This window comes from Thermobia domestica, chromosome 1 (genome assembly GCF_964235325.1).
Source record: "Thermobia domestica chromosome 1, izTheDome1.hap1.1, whole genome shotgun sequence".
Classification (NCBI taxonomy): Eukaryota; Metazoa; Arthropoda; class Insecta; order Zygentoma; family Lepismatidae; genus Thermobia; species Thermobia domestica.
This window is the reverse complement of record NC_137454.1, coordinates 302852064-302878647: the sequence shown is the minus strand read 5'-3', so window position 1 is coordinate 302878647 and position 26584 is coordinate 302852064. Positions and strand designations below refer to the sequence as shown.

Below are 26584 nucleotides of genomic sequence, written 5' to 3'. Positions count from 1 at the left end.
TGAAAATTTGTGGCTAGCCAGGTTCTAAAAATGGCCGATCTAGCCACAAAGTGGCTGAATTGGCAACCGTATGCAGTGTTAACAAAATATACTTTTAACCATGGTTGGTCACTATGAACCAGATTGTTGTTGGATTTACACTCACAGGCACAAAAGCACAACATTATTATCTTATTTTCCTTTAGGTGTCACACAAAATACGCTGCCTTTCAAGTCAAACAAATAAGTACAAAGTTTAAACATTGGCCTCAACAGAGTTTCCAAAACACTAGATCAAAAGAGGCCAACTCTCACTTTTGTCGGGTCAAAATTTTAGCAATATTGTATCATAAAAGGTCAACATTCACTTTGGTATTAATACACATTATTTTTAGTAGATTGAAGAAAGGCCAATGAATACTTTGGCCTCGTTTAAACACAGAAATACTTCATCTTCACCAAGGGCCTATAACATTATTTGGAAAATTATTCTAAAACTATTCCATGCTGACACTTGTCCTTCTTACAAAAGTAGAAAATACACAAATACACATTTAGAGACATTCAAATTGCTGAAAATCTCATTTTCGCCAAAAAAAAAACTGACATTGGCCCTTTTAGACGGTTCATTCCCGTTGTGCCTACTTCCCGTTCTGCCTACAGACCCTCCAGCACTTTAAAGAAAATATTTTTAATTATCTTATCTCTAGGCAGAACGGTAATTCCCGTTGTGCCTACTTCCCGTTTTGCCTACTCTTTCGAGACGGGGAATTATGTGCAGGGAGGAATTTTTGTAGGGAATATTTCTTTAGTATTTCTAAAAGCTTCTGTAAAAACAACCACCACCTCTACAAGTTTCATCATACATGGAAAATTGGTTGACTCAGTTGCAAGAATGTTAGACATTGTATGTGAAACAAACATTAAAAAAAAAAAAAAAAAAAAAAAAAAAAAGATCTAATATCAAGCAATTTCAGAACAAAATTTCATTTGGGTTTCCAGTAGTTTACCTCCAGCATGCTAAGACTTGCAGTACTAAAAAATGCCACAGTTCACATCCCCAAGATATGTCTGGCCAACTATTAAACAAACAACGCAAGAGGATGCATAAGGCGGCCTTTAAAAAGAGTGTTTGTCTCCATCATATCTCTTTCCTCGAATTGATTGATTCAGTTGCCAGTAACCCGTTTGACATTGTATCTGAAACGAACACGAAACAGACTTACTTCGGGCTAATATCAATTCATTTCATAACCGAATTTTAATCGGTTTTCCAGTAGTTTATCTCCAGCATACTAAGGCTTGCAGTACTAAAAAGTGCCACAATTCACATCCTCAAGACATGTTCGGCCATACATTAAACAAACAATGCAAGAGGATGCATAAGGCGGCCCTTTTGAAAAAAAAGAGCCTTTGTCTTTTACATCACTGCTCCTTCTTTGGCATTACCTTAACAGGTAATTTGTCTTCTAACACGATTCTATACTACATGCAATGTTACATATACTTATATTGTCAATGTAAATACTACATATCGTCAATGTTAATACCATATATCGTTAATATAGCCAATATATTTAAAACATCTCACCATCACTGTTCTAAATGCAAACAGTATGCAACTGCATCTGTGTAAGCCACCAAGTCTATTACATGTGATTCCAGACGTGCCTTCAATGATTTTATTTTTTGTTCAATTCGCTTATATTTCAGCTTTGGTTCCTTCGGCTTTTTTCCTACCTCCAACATCAGCATACAAGCTTCATTCTCACTCTGTTCTTGCTGCAACAGCTGTACAAATGTAAAAATATTTGGATGTTCTCTTGTCAGTTTTCTGTTTAATTTAGAGTGCCAGCCCTCTACAACATTATTTGTTCTTCCCTCAACATTATCATATTGGTTCCATATATCTCTGGAAAAGAGAGAAACATTAATTACATAAAACAAATCAAAGCTTGACAATAGACATTCAACAACGATTGGAAGTTGCATGTTAACGTCTGTCGTAGATAACGTTAAGGATAACGTCTGTTGTTTGTTGTTAGTAACACGGTAAATTTATAAGTATTCAGTTTTGTAATCATTACACTAGTATAGAGTTAATTTCAGATCTCTGGTATGAGCAGATTAAAATTTCGTATTGGCATGCAGATCTCAGAAATGATTTTTTATGGAATGAGAATAATAATTACGCTTACCACACTCCATTAAAGACACTATGCACCATTTCATATCCAGACACTTCTGAGCTCACAATTGTAGAACACATAGGCAATACAACAATGACAAACGAAACTAATGGAAAAACATAAAGGACTAAAATGACCGAATGAGTAGGCCTATATATGAAATACTAATCACTGCTAACGTAGATTTCGTTTCCCAAACGAAAACCACATATATTTGAAAAAAAAAAATCAAACGAAAAACAGATAGTGAAATAGCGTAGAAAATAAGGTAACTACTATATCGTACTTACTTTGTGAAAATGGCGTCTGCATCGTCCAGCCATGTTTCGACTAAATAGTCATGAAACTTCTCTGCGTTTTGTACTTCCGGGGCATTTTCCTGGAGATGCAGGAACATGTCACCCACTTGCTCCACTGGCACAAGTGGTAGTGCAAATAAAATTTTGTTGTGAAATGACTTGATATTAGACCGAAATAAGTTTATTTTCTTGTAACTGAATCAATTAATTTTCCATTTCTCTGTAAGTATTAAAAAAACACATCTCTACTAAAGTAGACGTGAATAACGCTGCTAATAACAAAACTGTACCTAGTCATTTTTTCTGAGAAGAGCAAGTAAGATAACATTTAAAATATATGATGAAATTTAAAGGAATAGTTATTCTTCTTACAGAATCTATTAGAATTACTAAAGAAAAAATCCCTAGAAAAGATCCCTCCCTGCACAGAATTCCCCGTCTCGAAAGAGTAGGCAGAACGGGAAGTAGGCACAACGGGAATTACCGTTCTGCCTACAGATAAGATCATTAAAAATATTTTCTACAAAGTGCTGGAGGGCCTGTAGGCATAACGGGAAGTAGGCACAACGGGAAGACACCCTTTTAGACCCAAGCCACACACACACACACACACACACACACACATATATATATATATATATATATATACATACATATATATATATATATATATATATATATATATATATATATATATATATATATATATATATATATATATATATATATATATATATATATAGAGAGAGAGAGAGAGAGAGAGAGAGAGGGGGTTGATTAATTCGTGGGTCAATTTCATTTGTTCACTGTGCAAAAGTGACATGAGGTAAAGCCGTGCAATTTGGTGTAATCTTAGACGAAGAACCAAGTTTTGTTTCGCTGTATAAGCATGTCATTTGTACTAAAGATTGAAGAGATATAGGGTCAAAGGTCAAATTTCGATTGTAATGGTAAATGGTAAATTCTGCCCTTATGGGATTGCAATGGTTAATTCTGAAAGAGCCTCAGAAAACGTAAATCGAAGTTATAACAAACAAAAAGTTGCATGGTATGATTCCATGTCGCAAGCCGACCAAATATGCGTCAGAGGTCACTGTCAGATCAAGGTCACAGGTCACCTTGAGAACCCATTTGACATGATGAGGTACGGATATTGCATTGTTTTCAGTGTATTCAACCGTTTGACCCTATATCTCTTCAATCTTTAGTACGAGTGACATCCTTCTAAGGCGAAACAAAACTTATGTCCTTCATCTAAAGTTAAACCAAATTGCACGGCTTTACCTCATACTACTTTTGCACAGTGAACAAATGAAATTGACACAGGAATTAATCAACCCTCTGTATATGCATTTATGTATGTTTGTTAAATCTAAACGACGCATTTTCTTTTAAAGTCTATCATATGTTAACCCTATATGATAAGAGCATCGCTTCAAGTATGGAGTCAATTGATTATGATGGAATCTAACGAACCACTTCCTTAATGACTGTATATATACATCGCTCAACCTTAGGGACAACAGTTAATGCTTTTTGTCATTTCTTCATTTTACATCATTAAATGCCATATTTGATCAGTTATCTCAGCTCATAATAAATTTGAAACTTCATTTCGTCTATGAATAGTTACTTCTGTTAATATACTTGTATATTGAAGTATACTGTATATTTTCCAATATTGTTGTTGTATAACCGGGAAAACATGTTCAAATATAAGGGATTGAGCTGAACATAATGATATGAATAAGTAGTAAATTCTCTTGCGGAGTTTTCGAGAAAACGCGATAAACTATTATTTTTCTAAACCTAAAAGTTGACGCTCAACGATAACCACACCACCCTCTGTATTAAAATGAAACTGATGCTAAAATCACTAATCACATTTCTTATTATGACACTGGTAATGACATGTAGCCTAAAATTATGATAGATTTCAAATGTCTTTACTGTTGTTGTTTAATATTGTTAAAATATATTAATTGATACATCACATCGGATTAACATAAGAGGGCATGATGGCTCAGTGGTAGAATCGAGTTAATTTTGAGTTTAACGTCTCTTTCAACAGTGAGGCTATATGAAACGGGACCTACTGATTAACGTGTAATCCGAGCCACATGAGCTCCTGCCGGGAATCGAACGCGGGTCTCTCACGCCAAAGAGGCTCAGTGGTTGAGCGGTTACCTCTGGGGCGTGGGGCCCCTGGTTCGATCTTCGGGTAAAAAAGCTCGTGGTGGACAATATTGAGTCCGTGGGTTTTCTCGGGAGTACTCCAGTTTCCTCCCATATTATTTCACCACCCTTATATCATCATTCATTCACTTGCCTTAATCATATGCCCCCCTTAGCCTAAAGGGCATAATCGTGTGATGTTAAACTGAAAGATTTTGAATCTGAGCTTAGTTACATGTTTTGAGGTAAATTCTGAACCATAAGTTTTGATGGACTCCAGGAAAAACATTTTTTCAATGACGTTAAGATGTATGTTATTGGTTGCCAATCTCGTACAGTTGATAATTTTTTTTTTATTATTACTTTTCGGGAATATATTATTAGATTATTTTTGTTATGTACTGTATATCAAAAATAGATGCATGATTGCTCAGTGGTAAAGTGATTACATCTGGGGCGTGGGGTCCCTGGTTCGATCCCCAATCAAGTAAGTTTGTAGTGGACAACATCGTGTCCGTGGGTTTTCTCAGGATACTCCTGTTTCCTCTCACATTCTCATTCCACCAAGTCTACCATCATTTTCTTGCCTTAATCATCCATCTCTCTTAGTCTAAAAGGTCTATCCGTGGGACGTTAAACTCAAAAATGTAATTTAATTTCATTTTTTGTATAGAAAAAATTATACTGTTAAGTAGCAGATTGTATCTTTTGTTATTCAATTGCTCCTAACAGTAACGCACACACTAATTTTAAAAAAAATAAAAGTATTAAAAAAAACAGTTAATTAAAATCGAAATATCAAACTTACAGACAATTGATATGCGTAAGTGTAAGCTTAGAGAGTTTCGAATGTGATTTCAGCTTCGTGGTTTTGAGCGAAATGCATATTTATAACGATGAAGCAAACAAAGTTTGTCTGTCAGCTTACACACACACACACACACCCATTAAAGTTTCGTGTATAAACACCGATTTTCCACAAGACATCGGCTGGTTTCTTCTCCGCACAATTCTAACTTTAAGGTCTCAGCAGCGCTTGCATAATCTGGTGTAAATTAGAATTCATTTGACTGAACGTCCTGTATACTGTCACCGTGTTCGGGTTGGGGACCACGAATAGAGAAATTTAGAAAGAAGTTGGAAGAGAAAATAAAGACAAAGATTTGGAAGAAGGAAGAAAGGTTGAAGGCGAAACTGCAGCTACCGTGAAAGAGTTATGATCCAGTCGGCTTTTGTTTTCTTGGCTTAGATCTCTGGAGGTTTGGTTCCGCCGCCAAAAGCCTCCGTCAGGGAACAACAAACAACACACAAAAACGAGTGCGTCAAAGGGGAACAGCGGGGAGGAAGAGATAGCGCGACCTGGAAGCTGTATCTCCTTCCAGGTGGGGCAGGAGTCGAGTCGCAGTGTTCTTCTTTTCTTTTCTCTGAATGCAGTAAGCTGCCAGAGAAATGTTAGGATTTACGCAAGTGTTGCTAACCATTCACATTTGTCATTTTAGAGTAGTAAGGCAGTTTAAACGAAAACATTAGTAAAACGATATATTTACAACAATTTAAATTGATACTGCTGACCATCCCATATAAAATTAGGAAGAGTTCCTAGCTGTTAAAGGAAGATAATAAATCTGAAGAAGAATCACTTACATGCACGTAAAAGAAAAATACCAAAATTCGGAAAATATTGGTATTAACCCCTCTAACAGGTATACAGCTGGAATACTGTTGTCAGCAGTGGCATATCAAAGGATATCCCCCTTGAGCAATATAGTAGGCAAAAATAAAGATTTACTATGTTAAGATATGTTTACAAACACCTGAAAATAGTGAACTAGAAGGTTTAACCGCCACCTTTGAGGAATTCTGCACACGCCACTGGTTGTTAGTACTGTTCAACATAGAAAACCACGTTCTTTCCGCTTAAAAACTTTTTAGAAATGTTTTACCTCCCATGTTTATGACCTTAAGACTGGCTGGAGACAGATAATTAACGAATGTGAATTATTATGAAAGAGTAAGTCGATTGAAAGTGTAGATTAATCGGGAGAACTCCGACAAAATCCACCGATACGATGTTGTGCACCACAAACCTACTTAGCTTGGGGTTGAGCTAGGAGCCAATCACAAGAGATGAACGTTTAACTACTACTAAGCTATCTTACACATTAGAATGCGAGCTATCACTTACATATGAAATTACACCCTCTCTCACACTTTTTTTTATTCACAGTCCCTTGCTCACTCCGTCAAAAATCATATTTGCTATAAAAATTATTGTCCTTCGTTCGAAAACCTATATCTTCATAATTATTAATCATGTTCCAGTGAAATTGCGTAAAAATATAACCTAGTACATGTAGAATTTTTCGGGATGGCTTTCTCGCAGGTACTTGACCATGAGGCTTCGATAGAGTATCCAAATTAAAAATGTGCACATTTTTAAAAAAAAAATCGGGAAATTTTCGTCAATTTATGGAACGTTACACATGTATGTGATATCATTCAAAACTCTGCATCATTTTAAAGATAAGGACGTAGGAACAACGCTCTAGCAAAATGTTGCAATACATTTCGAAAATCTTTTCCTATCTTCATATCTACTAACCGTATGTCAATAAAACTTCTCAAAAATATAATGTTAGGACATGTAATATATTTTGGTTATATTTGGTGCAGTTACCTGATCATGGGGCCCCGCTATGGATGCCTATTGCTCAACGCATATTTTTTGCGAGAAATTTCCGAATTATACAACATGTCCTCGAAATTGTGGTCCGTGAAGCATGTGTGTGTGATATTATTGGAGTGGGTGACTTATATCAGACAATGATATACAAACTATGAATCTAAGATAATTAGGATAGAGCACGGCCTCCTAAAACGTAATTTTAATGATTAAAAAAATAACCAATTTTGCACTACATCTTTGGTTCGAAAATTTTTTTTTATCATAATTTCTATTACCTGTGTTTCAATAATTCAAAAAACCGCCTTGAGTCAAGAGATGTTTTTAGGTACCTTTCGTGGAGGCGACTGCATCCTGGGGCGTCCAAATTGATTACTGCCTTTTCATTTTCTAGAAAAATTCCCGGAACATGACAAAATTTCTCCTAAATTTTGCATCTGAAAAACGTGTTTGGTATCATTCAAAAAACACGAATAATTCCGTAGATAATGATGTCTAAACCGTAAATTGTAGACAATTAGATAAGAGCGCAGTCTTCCAAAGTTCTAAAATTTCTTTTTAAAAATTACGATTGAAATAAAATGCTAATAAACTATACGAGTAGAATAAAGATGAGATTTCCTGTAATTGTAGACTATCAGGAACAAGAAATTTCCAATTTATTCTCCCATTTACTATAATAAGTTATACTTTCGTAGTATAACACTGTAGTGCTTGAATAATTATTAAAAAAGAAAAAAACGAAGCATTTAAACAGTAATGCACAGTATGCTGGATATCCTGAATACTCCTAGCAATAGAAGCATCACAAACTCTAGGTGATGATTGGTGAAATTTTGTAATATATTTATTTTTTTTTTTTTTATGCAGAAACTGCTCCAGTTGCTCGAAAACTTCAGGAAACACAGTATAGTTGATCTATATTTTTTTGTTCACTTTGGATAGTTAAATGATGCTGTTTCCATACTGCATTTCAAACCATAATTAGAAATGTTAACTGTCTTAACGCATTGGCGCAGACTTACGAAGAAGTTCCGTACGTGTTTTGCATAGGACTTAGTCATATACAGAAACACGTTTCATAGTAATCTTTTGTAATTTATGTTCATGCAGACATTTTATGAATATTCTTAACGTGTTAATTTTAACACTTTTCTTAATGTGTAATGTCTCATTTAAAAAAAAATCACTAAAAACCCTGCCTGAATGTATTTTATTTTCAAAAAAATCCTATGCGCTAGTGGAGGTGATGAGCTATCTTTTTGGAAGATTTCCTGCCTTAAAGCAATGCCTACCTGCTAAGATGTGGTCTTCCCAATAATATAATCCTAATATCTATATAAATCCAAATATTTATATATAATCCCAATTTCTTCCTAATATCTATATAATGTAGATAGATAAATAAATATAGATAGTGGTCCAGTCAATTCCTTTTCCTTTGAAAGTAGTAATATGTTTTATTGCCCACATAGTATGGCCGACAAAACTATTACAAATTCTTATATGCTTCACCGTTGGAGAAAAAGTCTATATTGCGTTGTTCTCAGCTGTTCTTTACCTATACGGACACTATGCACTGAGGAATGTAGTGTGAAAGTACAATTAATCTGAGTATGTGTTTCCATTAGTTGGCAATTTTGAGCTTCCGAAACCACTGATGTAGGGCCTACTCTTCTTTTGCACATTTGCCATGATTAAGAGAATTGCAGTAATACAAATTCTGTAATGAAGAATAGCGTACGCAGTTTCATCAAGAAGGGAGGAGATTCAAGTTAACAGATTCACATCTTTTTTTGATTTTTGTCCACACCTTAATATGTAATTGTCTATCCTTCAAAATATCTCCGATGCTCGTTAATACTTTCTTTCTTGCTGGCAATTGGTTTATTTTCCTGCCATTATCTGCTTCCCATTATTCATTGTAGACTGAAACGACGATGGCTAAACACAGACCTCTCGATAGTCACCAAAAATCTGCGTATCTTTTGATACAGATTTCGCCTCCTTTATCCTAAAAGTCATGACCATGGGATTTAAAACTATAAATTTCATTTCATTTCATTCTTTTGCCACGGAATTACCTACGAAGTCACTTATTGAAAGTTCGTAAGTGTTAATGGTTGATCAACAGAACACTATTCTCCTGTTATATTGATGGCTTATAATAGTTGAACAGAGTATATAATTACAGCATTTCGAGGAGGATTAATGGTGAAATATAGTGCGAGAAGTTCAATTTGCCATTCATTTTACAATTCACCTTGCAATTGCATGTAAGTGTAGCATATTTCACATAGTGAAGCACTTTGCCTGAGAGTACACCTCGCAAGGAACCTCGAACTTCATAGATTTAAAACACGTTTGATTTTACCATTAGTCACCTTGCTACTACAAACTTATTCATTGTCTGACTTATTCGCTGCCTTTTCCTATGTTTCCACTATAACAATTTGAAAAACGATTTCCATTTCACCACTGTCCTGCATAATAGGAAAGTGGATAAAAATTTCTAGCAACCTCTTTGTACAGGTTACCTTTAACAAACCTCCACTCTGAGACATGAGATACAAGGATCACAATAACAGATACGTACGGAATAAATGCTTCGAAAGTTTCAGGCAATTTATTTATTTATTGTGATACCTAACCCTAGTCGTATTCTTTATGGACCCTTTTCTGAAAATTTGTGAATAAACGAGATATGTCAATTTGGTATAAAACAGCTAAAAATACGATTATTTACACATACATAAACAAATGAATACAAAACATTATAGTAGATTAAATTAATATATATGTACACTTAGCACAATGAAAAATTCGTTGACACTATATTTACATATGTTACATATGTTATTTATATATTTACTTGTGTCTCTAATTAATTTATGATTTTGTCTCTGTGAAGCATGAAATGATACACTGCAAGATCGACAGTACTACTTCAGATTGGGGATGCGAAAATTTAGGGATGTCTTTTGCTCTACTACCGTCGTTGAAGGGGGGGGGGGCGCGGTGGCTCAGTGGTAGAGCGTTTACCTCCGGTGCTTGGGGCCCCTGGTTCGATCCCAGCTCGCGCCATGTGGACCTTGTGATGAACAAACACCGTGCTCGTGGGTTCTCTCGGGGTTCTCCCGTTTCCTCTCACTTTCTTCATTCCACCATTCCACTCATCTCTCATCATCACCGTCTCCTTTAGCCTAACCGGCATAACCGTGGGACGTAAAACTTAAAAATTCATTTCATTTCATTTCCGTCGTTGAAGCTAAATGATGGTAAAAAATCAAAACAATAGCATTAGAATCATTATCTGTATCACTGTCTGAGATCATCTTTAAAATGGCATAGGTACCACGATGTCAATTGTGCGGTGAGATGATTGAAAACCTTCTTAGCAGATTGAAAAGAAGTGTAACCGGTTATCGCATACCCTCTAAAGTGAATTACGAGGTGAACAGAAAGATGAAATTCCCAACATGTTCCTATCTTTAGGTACTGTTAACAAGACTGTTTACATTATGTTGTCACTCACAGTACTGTACACCGCATATTCTCTCGTTATTAATTTTATAAGTATTTCCCCTCTGTTGTTGAATTGACGGCTAATCATCAATTGTTCGTACGCAGATTATATCCACCTTGTGCTGGCCTTAGAAAAGGAAATTTCATGAAAGGCATATTTGTTTTTGATGCAGAGTATACTACAACTTAGCAGTGGTGGTTAGGTCAACTTATACAGAAGAAGAATAAGAACGAAGTAGAACACATGTTTGATGATTGAGGATTATTTCACTTATTTATCATTAATGGGCCGTCCTATCGCTTTTGTTTGATATTTAGATATTTATTGATACTTTCATGACGATCGTATGGATTCGTGTTTACATTTACACTTTTTAGGGAATTTATGTCGTGTTTGTTTTAATTTATAATCGTTTTCGAGAACAGGTTAAAACATTAACTTCTCACAGTCAGTATATATGTGTGCTTGTATAGCAGTGACGTTTCTTGCTTTTCCAAACATTGAAAACATGAAAATTTCCTATTTGTTGATTCATAAACGCTAATTAACTGATTTCTGTAATTTTCCTGGAAATTTAATCCATTATTGCAAGATTTATTATTGTTGTTTATCCGACTCTTTCAGTTGATTTGTGATCACTGTATTTCATTGAAAACTAATTTTTGCAACCAATGGATGAGTGCAATGCAGTATTGTATACTACCATAAAAAAAAGATTAAATTTGTGTTTAAGTGATAGAGAACTTTTTTTAAAAAAAGAGATTTACTGATTTTATGTAACAGTTTAATATTTTTACATTCAGCATTCAGAATAAATCTCGGCTGTTTGCTCATATGCTGTATATGTGCAATGCAATATGTATATTGATAATTACATTATTTAAATTTTTGTTTTCTTTATTGATACAATATTTACTATAACAAACTGAATATATGTATAATACAGGGTGTTAATGAACTATACCGACAAACTATAAGAGGTCATTCCTTACATCAAAATAAGAAAAAAAGTTCACATGGACCTGTGCGGAAAAGTGCATAGTTTCAGGACTAGGACTGTCCAAGATTTCGAAACAAATTTCAAGAGAATTCGAAAAACTGTGGATGGTAGTCCTTATCAGCGTAAAGGAAGTCATGCATACTCAATCCAAAACTGCACATTTCATTAATGTCCAATGGGTGTACAGAGTATTGAATGCAGGGTGAAATTCCCAGACATGCCATCAACCAAACTTTGGGATATGCTCTGATTTTATGGTTGGTCCAAAGTATGCAAAGGATAAGCCTTGATAGGAGTGTACACGGAATCCTTTTGCGCGATATCGGAAGAGTTATGGATTGTCAGCAGCACCGCCTCAAGTACTTGGGAAAACGCATATTGCAATGTTTTTCTTTCACGCTTATAAGTGAAGAAAACGTGAAATATACCGTGACAAAATACATCGCATCACATGTTACTCCGAACACACACACATACACACACACACACACACACACACAAAAAAAAAACATGGAGCTGCCGATTTCTAACACTTTCGACTTTCCTCCGAAGCACTGGATATCCATTGTTGTCAAGACTTACCTCCTGCCTACTTTGGACCCTCCTTGAAATCAGGGTATATCTGAAAACTCTTTTGAGAGCATATCTGAGAATTACACCCTGTAGGGAATACTCTGTATACCGATTGAAAATTGACGAAATATGCACTTTTGGATTGAGTGTGCGTGCCTTCCTTTACACTGATAAAGACCACCATCCACAATTTCTGGAATTCTAAATAGGACCTGTTGAAATTTGGCTTTTTCGCGATTTTGGATAGCCCTAGCTCTGAAACTATGCACTTTTCACCATAGGTCCATACCAACTCTTTCTCTTATTTTGATGTAAGGAATCATCTCTTACAGTTTGTCGGTATAGTTCATTACCACCCTGTGTATATATATATATATATATATATATAAATGATCGGAAATGACCGATATTATTCTTGAATCCGTGGTTTTCGGGATCGCTGAAATAAACAGTGATACTTCCGAAGCCCTTTAAAAACCAAGTTCAGCCCACAATATTAATATTTATTTTTTATTTATGCAGATTACTTATTATTTTCTAATTTTTAATTGTGTTTTCTTTGTTTCTATCGATTTGAAAGTGCTTCAGTAATAGTAAAAAGTGACTGACTAACGGAACATACTACTGTTTCTTTTCTTATTTAAACCCAGCGAAGAGAGTAATTGACGCTAGAATAATATATGTGTTACTTTTTATGCAGATGTAGAGAATGTGGTATCAAAGAAAATGTGTCCATTTCATTGCTCAAAATACTTGGGACAAAGCCTAACGTTACACTTGCTAGACATAGATAAATTTTACTCTTCCAGTACAATTATGTTTCGCACATCGTCTTACCAATGGTTTCTGCACAGGCAAGTGATTCAAATCATTAAAATGCACATGGTAACGATGTAGGAAACAGTTTTCCAGTTATAGTAAATTTCAAGTATATTTGTACTATCGCGCAGGATGAAGGAAAGAAACCTCGTACACACTTGTAATGTCAAAACGTATGTTAGGACTGGGACAACATCCTAAGTAATGGTAATATCGTTAGGGCAATTTGACAGGAAGTAGTAGCATCATTGTGAGTATTTTGAAAGCCAAATTTTAAGTTGAAAGAAGATCATGCGGTATGTCGTTTCGGAACTTTTCTTTTTTCACTAAAAATACAAATCTAATGTTATTTCCGAATTATTATGTCATTTAAGAGTCGCTGCGTTAACGGTGAAAGTAGGAATGAGCATTTTATAGCATCTACTTAATATGATCGGTCTGCTACTTGGATGTACAATAGAGGCCGCGGTGCCTCAGTGGTAGAGCGTTCACCTCTGATGCTTGGGGTCCCGGGTTCGATCCCAGCCCCCGCCAAGTAAACTTTGTGGTGGACAAACACCGTGTGCGTTGGGTTTCTCGGGTTCTCCCGTTTCCTCCACTTTCTTCATTCCACTATTTCATTCATCACTCATCATCACCGTCTCCTTTAGCCTAACAGACATAACTGTGGGACGTAAAACTCAAAGATTTCATTTTTTTTCAATCTACTTGAACCAGTTTAAGGGCAATATTACTGCTACATACCGCGGAACAGTAACTCTAAATTAACTACCTAACAAACTCTATGATCTATGGAACCTGGAGGTTCCATGTAACGTTCACAAAAGCTCTCCATTGACTTCTATCCTTAGCCAACTGGATCCGGTTTTTACTTTGTATTCCTATTTCTGCGAAATCAATCTTAATATTGTCGTCCCATCTGCACCTAGGTTTTCCTAATGGTCTTTTTCCGATTAGACTTCCAGTTAAAACTTTGAAAGCGTTCTACTTTCTTCCATTCCGGTTACATGACCTGTCCACCTAAGCCTCCTAGATTTGATAACCGTAAGAAAGTTTGGTAAGCGGAATAAATTATGTAGTTTGTCGTTATGAAGTTTCCATCATTCTCCATTCCTGTTCCTCTAGGGTCCGAATATTTGTCTCAGGATCTTATTCTCAAATACTTTCAATTTACGTTTTTTCTTCAGAGTAAGCGACAGTTTCGCAATCAGACAGAACAACATTCATGATTATTGTTTTATAAGTTGTAAGCTTCACATTCCTCGATAAAATTCGAGACAACGAAAAAATGGTTTGAACTGAATAATAACACGAATTACCTGCTTTTAGTCAACATTTAATTTATTCCTGAATATGGTTTTGGTCTGTTAACAACGATGAACTGTTAAGTTTAAGTAATTTCTCTTGCCATGCCAAAATTAGCAAGGATCGATAGTTCTCATACGAGATGAAACCTTAATTAGATAGTTACTGTTATCAGAAATATTACATATGTTGATCAATGGAGAAATCATAGTAGAAATACTGAATTATTAACCTAAAACGTGAGAATGAATATAACAATACTAGCCTTGAAAAATATGACTAACGTAATTCCATGTGAAGAAACTTCACATGACAGTGCTTCAGTTGGAAACATTGACAACAACTTGGAAATGTGTTAGAACTCTGATGTTCTGGTTCAACTTTTAGTTTTTTTTCTTCTTTATAAGCGTTGAGGAAGAAGTTGGAAGAAAGTCGACCATGAATCCCAATGACCTGAATCTTTCTTTTCTTCCTCTGTTACTATCCTGACTTCTTTTTCTCCCGACCAATATCCTGCAGGAACTTAACAGGAACGACTGAGAGAAAACGACGTGAAAACGAACGCTCTCACGCCTCTTAGCAATTTTACCATTCTATCTCTGTCTCTCTTTTCTGCACCATGGCTTCATTTGCACTCAGATAACATGTATTTAGAGACTAAATCCTGTTAGAGTCTTCTCTCCTCAAATCTAAACCTCCCTCCACACTCACTTACACACATTGGCAATGAGAAGGCTTTCCGTGGAGAAGACAGCAAACACTTGTGTACGTACAATTGTGATACGTTTGTCTCTTGTGGGAAAGACCAATAAATAGGGGATTACACAAAAGAATCTCAGCCAAACTTTTATGTGCTGTGTATGTGGTAGCGAGTATTTAGCCGAAGCTTTTAATTGTCATTTAACGAAACATGGAGACAGTGTTAAAAGACATTTCATTCCGTAATTTTGAACCCACCGAAATGAGACTGATTCTAGTAAAATTTGTATGATTTTGCATTCAAATAACTGTAAAAATAAAATTCAATATAAAAATTTCAAGAGCATAATGATGTAGGGTAAATAAAGTGTTATGAAGTAGATTAGTGTTTGTGTCCTTTTTTTTATCGAGGCTATATGAGACGTGGACTTACAGTTTAACGTGGGATCCGTACCGCATGAGCTTCTACCAGGAATTGAACTCAAGGTTAACCTCGTCCAAGTCAGGTACACTAATTATATAGCCAGAGGGAACTCTGTTATTAAAAAGAATTTTGATTTACTAATCTTACCCGAGAAATATGTTGCATTCTTGTTATGACATCATAAACTTACTACGCCGCTAGATAAGCACACTGAGCGAAATAATAACCACTTCCTGTAGAACGTAGGTATTTAATACTTACTAACTCCCGTCTCTGGCCTGAATAACCGCCTAGGTTCTGTTTGGGTGTGAATCCATTCGCTTATCAGTAGATCCCGTACTTCCAGCAATACCTATTTCTGCGTTCAACCAGGCGCTTCAAGTAATTGCACAGGTCTTAAAATTGAGCTTAAATCTGGGGACCTTGTAGGCTAGACCGGATGGAACAGGATACCTGAATATTTCTCAAACAATGCGTGCGAACGCTCTTAGTACTGAGAACACGACATTGTCATCTTGGAAAATGGGAGAGTGAGTACCTACTGCATATTCTGCTTGAAGATATTGGAGAAATGGCAACACCTGGTTACTGAGAATTTCCAAATAAATATGCTGGAATATCCTCAACTACTTTTTCGCCTTAGAATAATTTGTTAGGAGTTCAGCTAGCATTTCGATGATGGACATGAGATTCTCCAAGGAGTCTTTGGCTTCTTTCATCTTGATAAGGTGATATCTTAATTCTTGAGACGTGAATGATGTCACTGTCATGAAGTTGTTGAAGTCTTTCAAAATGGCTTCCGTATCTTCGGAGGTGTATGTGACACCCAAACTGATCTTTCACCTTGAGAGTTGCTTTTTTATGTTTGTAAAGACGAGTGTTCGCCCTTACTGTGTTTTATTTTTTGAATAAAGGATTAGTGTGAAAGTGTATATAATGTTGTTATTGATAAAGGTATATATATATATATATTTAACTACATATATATGTATCATGTGTTATATATTTATAATTTCATCTTGGTTATTGCTTACTTATTTGTATGTGTATATCTGCTTAAACTGCGTATTTCATGCTTGGATTTCTTTCAGCTTTATTTAACGAACTTCAATATTCAAGTTTTTTCTATATAGTTTTTTCTTATAGTGATCGATGGAATTTTCCAGAGGCTTGCGACGGTTGCTTGCATTCAAAATACTTTTTTTTGCGGATTTTTATGCGAAAATAAAATTAAGTAAACTAAAAAGAGAAGAGTCGTCGACCATATAAAAGGAAGCCTCTCGGAGCATAGGGTGCTGGATGACTATGACTGTTAGAGCCATTCTACGTTGAAGGTCCTGCCTTGCTTTTTTTTTTTTTTTTTTTTTTTTTTGACTTTCCTATCTTGTAGGGAACGGTCTGAATGATCACCGATGGCAGATAATAAATGATTTATCTGGAGCCTGAGTGATGGCGTTAGAATTACGGATTTTATAAGGAAATAAGTAGGGACTGGCCTAAGTGATGGCTAGAGCAAGGAATGAGTGATTTCCTTCGGTCTGAGTGATGACCAAGTTTTGATAACATTTAGCTAGCCAGGTGATAAGCTTGAATGATAGCTTATTGGGATAAGTGATTCCCATTATTTTCTAGTTAGGAGAAGTAGGTTATACATTTTTTAAACCTCAGAGGCAGAAAACACTTTAAGGTTTCTTATAGACTTTTTTTTTTTTTTTTTGCTAGGCCAGAGAAGCCTAAGTGATGGTCTTCTCTTTAGAGAAAGAGAATCAGTCTGTGGACTAAGTGATGTTCATTGACAATAGGGTCTCTTACATTTGTAGACGGAAAGTTGTAGTATACAGCATACAGGCCCTTATGACGCTCTGGCGAGGTCCCATGTTCATTTTGTCCTTACGAAAGTTCACGGTGTAACTGAAGTGCCACAACCAGATATTATGTTGGATATATCCACACCAATATTTCTGATGCACAAGGTTCACAGTAGTGAAACTTGTCATTTCACATTCATCTATATAGTACGTGTCAGATAAATTGACGATTGATGCGAACCAATAAAAATGCAACACGCTATTGCCAAACTTCTGGTAAGATAGTGGTTTACGGATTTCAGCTCACTAAGAACTTGAAGCATGTCGATTGAATTAGAAATCGTTATAAGAGAATTGGTTACTATGGAAACAACTCCCAATGTGAGATGCCAATTTGGATGTTGCGCACAATAAATCAACAGATAGCTATCAAGTGGTTTAATAATTTGATTGAAATTTAACATTTTTTAAAATCTAATACTGAGGATATACGAGACGGGATTTACTTTTTGAAAAGTTGGGTCAGAAGTACTACTCGGATTTGTATCCGATGCAATACCGCCATTGGAATTGATATACAGACCATAAGCGCAGAAAGCATGCGCTTTACTTACTTAACTATGAAGGGCACTGATTTCGAATTTGTAGCAAAATACAAACACATTTCCTTTCAAATACCAGTGAATGAAAAGAAGCGTACTTTTAAAAGTGATCCTTAACTCTCCTTAAGAAATAAGAAAGAAATGACACTCATATGGATTGGTCGAAGATAAATATAGACATACACTCAGGGGAAAAAGATTGTAGGTGGCGTACTTAAAAAGGTAGGTTACATGCGTATCCTGTAGTTTTTGGACTTAACGTACAGCAGACATATAACTGAAAACACATGTTTTATAATACTTCCTCATAAGTGTTCTACCTATACGTACTTTCCGTATGAAACAATATAGGCGGTCAGAATCTCACATACAAATGAACGTATATAACATATAGTTAAGGAAGTAACGTAAGTATATGCATGTGATATACGGAAAACTGTTAGATGTCAGACATCCTGCAGTGGCATGATGTAACATCTAAGGGCAGTGTCTATGTAGCATATGGATAAGTATGCTCCGTACTGATTTCTATAGTAAGCAAGAGGATTCCCTATATTTGTATAATATACCGCTGTCCAGAAAACGGATTTGAATTAATAACGTTCCTTTTTTACTTGGGTAATTAATTTTCTGTAATTAAACTATGAAATAAATTGCATTTAAAAATTAAAGTAAAATATTAATCTATTTACTAATTTGTAATTAGCCGCCACAGTTCCCTCCAACCTTCAATTGACTACCACGGTCAGACTTTCGGTTGAAAATAATTCCGTATCCAACAACTATTGATAGGGGGCCAGGGTTATTCCGTCAATCTGTGGGTACTATGCCAAATGTAAATGTCGAGGTCTATAATGTAAGTGAGAATTCCATATTAAAGTAGGATATTTTACACCAACGTTTATTTTTTCATATCAATGTTAGTAATGTCCCACTGTGAAAGCACTTCGCTACATTTATAGCATACAAACGTAAAAATATCTTACAAAATGGTGTTTGCTATATTTTAAATCCCAAGAAAGTATTAAAAACAGTAAACTGGTCACTTTTTGGAAGAATCTAACGATTCTATCTGGTTGGTTGGTTTGAGTATAGCGTCAGCACCGAGACTATATGAAACATGAATTTACATCTTAACGTGGGGTCCGAATTACATAATCTCTCACTAGGAATCGAACATAGGTCTCTCGCTGTTTCCTCCTTGGTATTCTGCATTTAAAATAGGTTGACATTGTGAAATATTGTTTATTTTGGTTAGTTTATTCATGCCAAGCCAAGCTTTTCTAATCGTTTCACCTTAACTGTTTAATTGGATCAAAAGCAATATATATATATATATATATATATATATATATATATATATATATATCAGGGGGTAAAAGTGGATCTGAAAAGGTAAGGGTACGCATGACGTCATGCCGTCTCCCGTGTCTACTTTGCCTATTGTAACTTTTTAGGAAGTAGAGCGACGCCATAGATATTTTCTGGAAATAGAATAACGACGTCCCTCCGGGTTTCCCTGTCTCACATTTCAAATGCTAACAGAAATGACGTTAATTGACTTGTTTTGTTCTTTAGAAGCGACCATACTTTGTGTTAATGTATTCGTGTATTAAGTTTATTTTATATTTACTTCTCCTATTGGCAAGAAATATTATTAACAGCTTCAGCGTATATATATAATTTCTTGTAAAGATTTATTTGCAAACAACTTCTATTAACTTTTATTTTTATATTTTTATTTTCAGGTAAGAACTATTTTATATACTATACTGCTAGGAAAGAAGAAAGTTTGGTAAGTCAAATAGAATAAAACTTTTGAGAATTTTGTAACACAAATTTATTAGTAGAAATAATACTTAAGAGTCTTCATCCGGTGAAATTAAAATACCGCTAGTTTTACAGTAATTATGTGATATCTTCAAATAGATAAAATATAATTGAAATATGGAACAAGAGCGCTCTAGACTATATTATTTTGCGTGAGGTACCGTTACCACAAGCCACCTAGCGACAACTACACATTAGACTTTTCCCTCAAGTATGTTATCTAGTTCTGTTTTTTATGATCTATCGACTGATATGTCTTCTATTAGGACAATAGATTAGTGAAATAGAAATTAAAATTTAGTAGTTAATGATAATTTTAGACTTTCTTGTTTAGCATATTCCGTAGTGTCGTCTTGTTAGTGCTGTAATGAAGAGCGTTTCGAGAGTATACTACAGTATCGGTTTCACTTCAATAAGTGACCTGATTTTCATACATCATCAAGTTTTAGGTTTACATATTAATTGTTTTCTCTCCATTTTCTTCAAAACTACACATTAGTTTCCATACACTGAGAAAAAAAAAGGACTAGGATTTCCGTGTGGATACATCGTATTTACGCGGGTACGATCCTTAAGTAATGTAATTTAATGTATAAAAGTACAGCAGGTGGGAATACCATGCCAAGTCTGGAGTTCGGCGTCGTGTTAAAAACATCTTTCCTCACTTTCCTTCTCACAGAATGATATGACGTCTTATTACTCTCGTAAGGTAGGGAGTCACAGATTTAGAAAGAACCAAGAGGGACCAGTCGTAGGAAGGTGGTAACAACATTATATACGTAAGTTACCACTGTCGGAACGGGTATGGCGTTAATTCTAGATTTGAAATGGTGATTCCACAATACAAAATTTTAGCTGGTCGGTGGTGTAGATCGTACTACGGATGAAAACAACATTACTTAATCTGGTGACGCGCGTAACCTGGTAAAAACGGCATTTACATGCCGACTGGATTATGCATTTTTCTCCGTGTAGTCACGCATATCATATTGTTCAGCTGAATAATATCTATCAATTGCTATCTTTAAACGTTAATAAAATGTTCTTTATTAGGTTTGTAAAATTATTTTATCAATTTATAGTTTTTACGTTATGTTTAATGTAACATTGTGTTTGAGATTTAAAACATGGTTGAACTTGTGTTATCCATGAAATTCGATAAATTCCTCGTCTCGTCTCGTCTCGTAAGCAACACCAGTTGACATCTCGAATTCTGTTTTTTTTTTTTTCATGATTACCATACTTTTTTTTCTCTTCTATCGTCACTCGAAAGTCAACATGATCATTCTAACTACAAAGATATTTGAAACAACTTAGAAAGTTTAGCATTTCGTTCCTCTTCCGTTTCTATTAACAAGCTCTATTTTGGTCTGTTTTTATTGTCCAATCTCAAACGTGAAGAAGAAGGAAACACAAACAAAAAGAGAAAGTTGATAATGAAAAAATAAGCAAATAGATAGCATAGAACACAGGTAATACTTAGTAACGACGACCGTGGGCGAAGTGGAAGCAAAGATATATGAGAAAGCACGGTTCAAAGAATCGATTGTATGAACCGTAATGCAGTAGTGCAATTGGAAGCAAATTGCTGGTAATTAATTGAATCTGTTTCAATTAAGTTACTGCTAGAAACTAGTGATCAGTTTACCTTTTGTAATCACGTAGTTTTGCACAGCTATTCCAGTGGATAGGTTTTTCTTGCCTCTGGAAGATTATCTGAAGGGCATTAGCGTATTTGACAGATGGAATGGAATAAATTTGTCATCAGTAATTATCACATCAATGATTATCACTTACGAAGCATTGTTATGTTCGTATTTCCAGGCGTATCGCATCATTTCGCATAACTAGATACCGCATATCCCAAGGCAGTTATAACAGATAAACAATAAAACTTATGTGCGTCATTTTAGGTCAGATAAGGATCTTGGGCCTAACCCTGGTTACACCTAAAATGGCGAACAATAAATATAATCGCGGAAATAGGAGGGGGGGGGATTACAGAAGTAAATTCCAATTCCCTTTTATGTGAAGAATTGATAAATTGGGGTATTATTTACGTATATAGAGATTATTCAACATGTTCAACCGACCCATGTTTATTTTATTAGGATCATGCTAGTGGGCGTTATAAGGTTGTAATGCTAGTATATTTTCCGTCCGTCCGTCCGTTACTCCACTCGATAACTCTTGAACGAAATCTGATTTTTAACGTGACAGTTTAACTTCCCACGATTGTGTCCTTTAGACGATGCTAAGGGAGACGATGATGAAGACGTTAAGGCAAGTGGACGATGAGGGAAGAACCGATGGAATGAGAATATGGAAGGAAACGGGAGTATACTGAGAAAATCCACGGACACGATGTTGTCCACCATAAATTAGCTTGTTCGAGGATCGAACCAGGGACCCCACGCATCAGATGTAAGCACTAAGACACCGTGCCCCGCACATGGTTTTTGTTCATGTGGTCCTGGGTTCGATTTCATGTGGGAATATTTACCTCGGATATACGTTCGAGTGAAATTCGGATCCCACTATGAACAGTAGGTCTCGTTCGATATAGCCTCAGTGCTGAAAAGAAAAGAAAGTATCAGAGATACATCGTTAGAGATTGCTATACTGCTTAAAATTACGTTATTGTGGAAAATGTTTAAAATACTCGTTGCTTTCGTTTGCTTTCAAAGATTACAGGAGGGGACAGCAGTGGTTCAGAGATAATGCTCACTTCTGGTGAGTAAGGTTACGACTCGATCCCAGGCCGCGCCAAGTGGGGTTTCTAGTGGACAAATACAGTCTTTACGTGTTTTCTCCGGGATCTCCCGTTTCCAACCACTATCTTCATTACACAATTTATCCCTTAACTTAAGAGCACACATCGTCGGTAAATCCACGTACAGGTGTATCTGCATGTTTTTAATTTCACATGAAATTGATTTGAAATTCTTAGTATAACATTATAGGACTACTCATTTCATTTTCAACACAGTGTTGTGAAAGTTTGTACCAAGAAAGCTTTGACCTTAGTGTTTCTGAAGATAGTATTAAAGGTGCAGGTAGAACGTTATACGAAGAATTTCAAATCACTTTCCTGTAAAATTAAAAACATGCAGATACGCCTGTACGTGGATTTACTGACGACATGTGGGACGTTAAACTTAAAAAATAACATTACAGCAGTAGTTTTTAGTGTTTGTAATTACATGTGAATACCGAGCGAAGTAGCTCAAATGGTAGAACGTTGGTTTTGCATTCCGGAGGTCGTGGGTTCGATTCCCGCTGCCGATCATCCTGACTGGAGTTTTCTCAGAAGGATAAAGCTGAGATGGTACCTACTAAAGAGTCCCTGGCCGATACTTTCCCAAATCCTTTCCATTATTATTGTTGTAGTTAGATATCCAGTATAAAATGTTAAATAAATAGATTGTTAAATAAGCAAGTTTTCGGAATTACATAATTTTATGGAGTATTTGAAATCTTTTGCAATTTTTATTATAACTCCAGAACGGTTTGAGATATCAAATTGCTGTTAACAGTATTACTATTTTTCTCGTCTATTGAAAACTATGTAGTTCTATATGTCTGATAGCCTATTTATCAAAGGATATTTTAGAAACAAATTCTTTTTACAAAAAAAGTCAAATTTATAAACCCATGTAACTTCATTCCTATTTATTCAATACACGTGATATCATTATATTAGACACTAATAAGATAGTTTGGTTATCTATTGTTCCTTTCGTCTCAGTTCCGTTGTTGTAATTGTAGAGACCTTGAAAATTTGGATGTTTGTAATACTATAGCGCAGGGCTGTGCAGTGGAAAATCAGCGCCCGGGGCGAGAGTATACGACGGCGCCCCCATACATATATTCCAAGCAATTTTTCCTATCTTCTTTCCTTTTTTCTCTCCGAATTTTTCGTCCCCTTACTTCGGCGCCCGGGGCCGTCGCCCCGCTCGCCCCCCACGGCACGGCCCTGCTTTAGCGTCCTTAGCTCGTAACAGTAAAAATGAATAACTAATGTGGTGTTGCTATTGTTTACCATGTACATTTGAAATGTGTCATAATTTGACGTAGTATCCTTTGAAAAATAAATATAACGTTATGTATGTTGAACATGTGAAGAATGCAGGCGTGTATCCAGAAATTTTTGTTGGAAGAGGTCCAACCTTTGGTGGGGTCCAATACTGTAATCCTCTACGTCTATGTAGTATTGAACGGGTATTATTCTACACCTGAAAAGACAAGTAATTGTAAAATATTTCCACATACAGTACTTTCAGAAAAAAAAATAATAGAGCAAGATTGTTTATATAACAGAAATAATACAAATGAAGTATAAAGTCAAATTTTCATGCTGCTTCAATCATATCCCTGTTAAACAAGTATACTTTTATTAAGAAAGTGCACAAAACGTATGTTGAATTAGGAAGTTTTTGGTGAAGGGTATCCGGACCAGGTGGACCCTCCCCTCTCCGTTGTGTGTGTTCCCCTGGAAGTATGTGTATGTGTATGTCAACTATGTCAAACAATTACTCCTTATCGATATTTGAATTAGTCATTTGAGAAACCTGACTTGTTCATAAACTTAATTTTTGGTACATTAAAGAAAAAAAGTTTCACGTTCGCTGTTTCATATTGGTTTTTTCTTGGTTTCTGCTATTTCGGTATACCCAATACGGACACTTTCTATGCATCGTAGAAGTCGAGTTTCTCAAACGATTGGTTCATTTGCATCAAGAAATATTTTAGCGTTTTTCTTAACTTGCTAGTTTAAGCATTACAAGGATGTTTAAAGAGTAATTGTCCACTCTGTATTCTGTATATTGAAGAATGTTACCAGATTGCCTACTGTTCAATAAATAAGCTGTCCATACAACAGAACCTTGTAGCCATATTTCACGACTTTGCCACACAGCCATATTTCTTTGGTTATCTTACAATCAATTACCTGTAAGTTACAGCTAGAAATTGCGCCAGTATCTAAATTTGTACTGGGTACTTTCTGTAAGCACCTATAAGACAACGCATACAACTGAAAGTATAGTTCCATATTTGGTAATTATCAATAATATCTTGAGAAAAATAATTATAGATAAAAGAGCAACTAATATGGAAATTAAAATGTTAATACTGTAACAATGAGTGTCTTATAGTTAATTGGTTTCTTTATCTGGGAATTTCTTCTTTGCGTTTGCTCATACATCCATACATCAGTAAGCTTCTCATAGCCATTGTGAACGCTTAAGAAAATATTTAAAATATATAAAATTTTTAATATCTTAATGAAAATGTCCAGAAATGAAACTTACGGTGAACAGTCAAAAAGTTCCCGAAAAGCTGTTGTAATTTTGACATTTGTTGTGCAATCAATAAATCTTGTATAGTAAAACCATTAGGTTGAATAATTACAAATTTGATAAGTGTGAACAGGTCATAACAGGCAGCATACGAGTAAATGTAGCTGAACGAAAAGGTGTGTGATGATCAGTTGATGCAATGTTATACTTTGAGAAGATTCGGAAGATTCTAATAGTGCTGTCAGTGTTTCCAACAATATCAGTAGCGTTGGAGCAAGTGTGTCTGCATGGAAGGCAATTAAGTAACTGTGTATTTATATTGTGGTAGTAAAGAGCTACAACAGTGTACAACTTCATGCGTACTTTTCTATAATAGAAAACTGAGGAAAACTAATTTCTTTATAAACATAAAAAAATGATGCTGTTTGAGAAGGATGCCACTGACTGAGGTGAAACCGGTTCTAAAATATACACTTCATTTTGACACTAGCAAGACAACAGTACATAGTTAAGTTAATGAGATGTAACCTAAAATTATCATAATATTTTAAATTTTAATTTCTGTTTAACTAAAACATTGGCCAAATATAAGAAACATATCAAAGGATAGATCGCATTACTCTCGAACAAAATGACATGTATGAAGGGAAATTCCCAATTATAGTTTTCAAGAAAAAAGCGAACTTTTGTAGCTCTAAAAGGTATCGTTGCTAATATTAATTGACAGTATTTATTTTACTGGTAGAAATTATGTGTTTATGTACTGTATATTATAAAATTTTTCCGTTTGTGAAAATAGGTAGAGCTAGGTGGAGTAAAATTAGAGTCCGGAATCTCCTCCCACTATCGGTTTATTATAAAATCCTCTAATAAAATACAACAGTATTTACAGAAATATTACAATATAACTTTTTCTAATGCGAGATAAATGTAGTCCAAGACCTTACAGCCTTAGGACAAGATCTTTACTTAGCTCCGGGCAAGCTAAGTAGAGTGGCATAGGAAACCTCAATTTTACGAAGCAAGCAGGCGGCGGTTAAGAGTTACAGAGCCTCGAAGTAGGCTAAGCAAGTAAGGTTGGAATCCCGACAGAGTTCCGTAGAAAGCTAAGGCGAAAGGAAGGGAAGACTAGAAGCTTTTAGGTTTGGTTTCTCCTAGAGCTCCAGGCAAGCTAGAGGACGGTGGGGTGACCAATCGCAGACGGGTGTCTGTCCGTTGAATCCTCTTCGTCATATAGGCTCTGCGGGCGGCGGTGGTGCTGCTGCTTTCTTCTCGTTATGTAACTTGTAGGAGGTACTGGTGGTCCGTTATATGCTTCTGTAGTAATCCAATATGAGGTGTAATACTCCATCGTATAAAATACATGTGTTTGT

At 35.5% G+C, this 26584-nt stretch overlaps 1 protein-coding gene and 1 non-coding gene across 4 annotated transcripts in view; both read left to right on the top strand.

The window, feature by feature from the left end:
• LOC145661745 (uncharacterized) overlaps positions 1-26584 on the top strand; it is a 575920-nt gene that overhangs the window by 102183 nt on the left and 447153 nt on the right. The window lies entirely within an intron of this gene.
• TRNAR-CCG (transfer RNA arginine (anticodon CCG)) lies at positions 10338-10409 on the top strand. Its single transcript has one exon. It is a non-coding gene; the product is annotated as a tRNA-Arg (tRNA).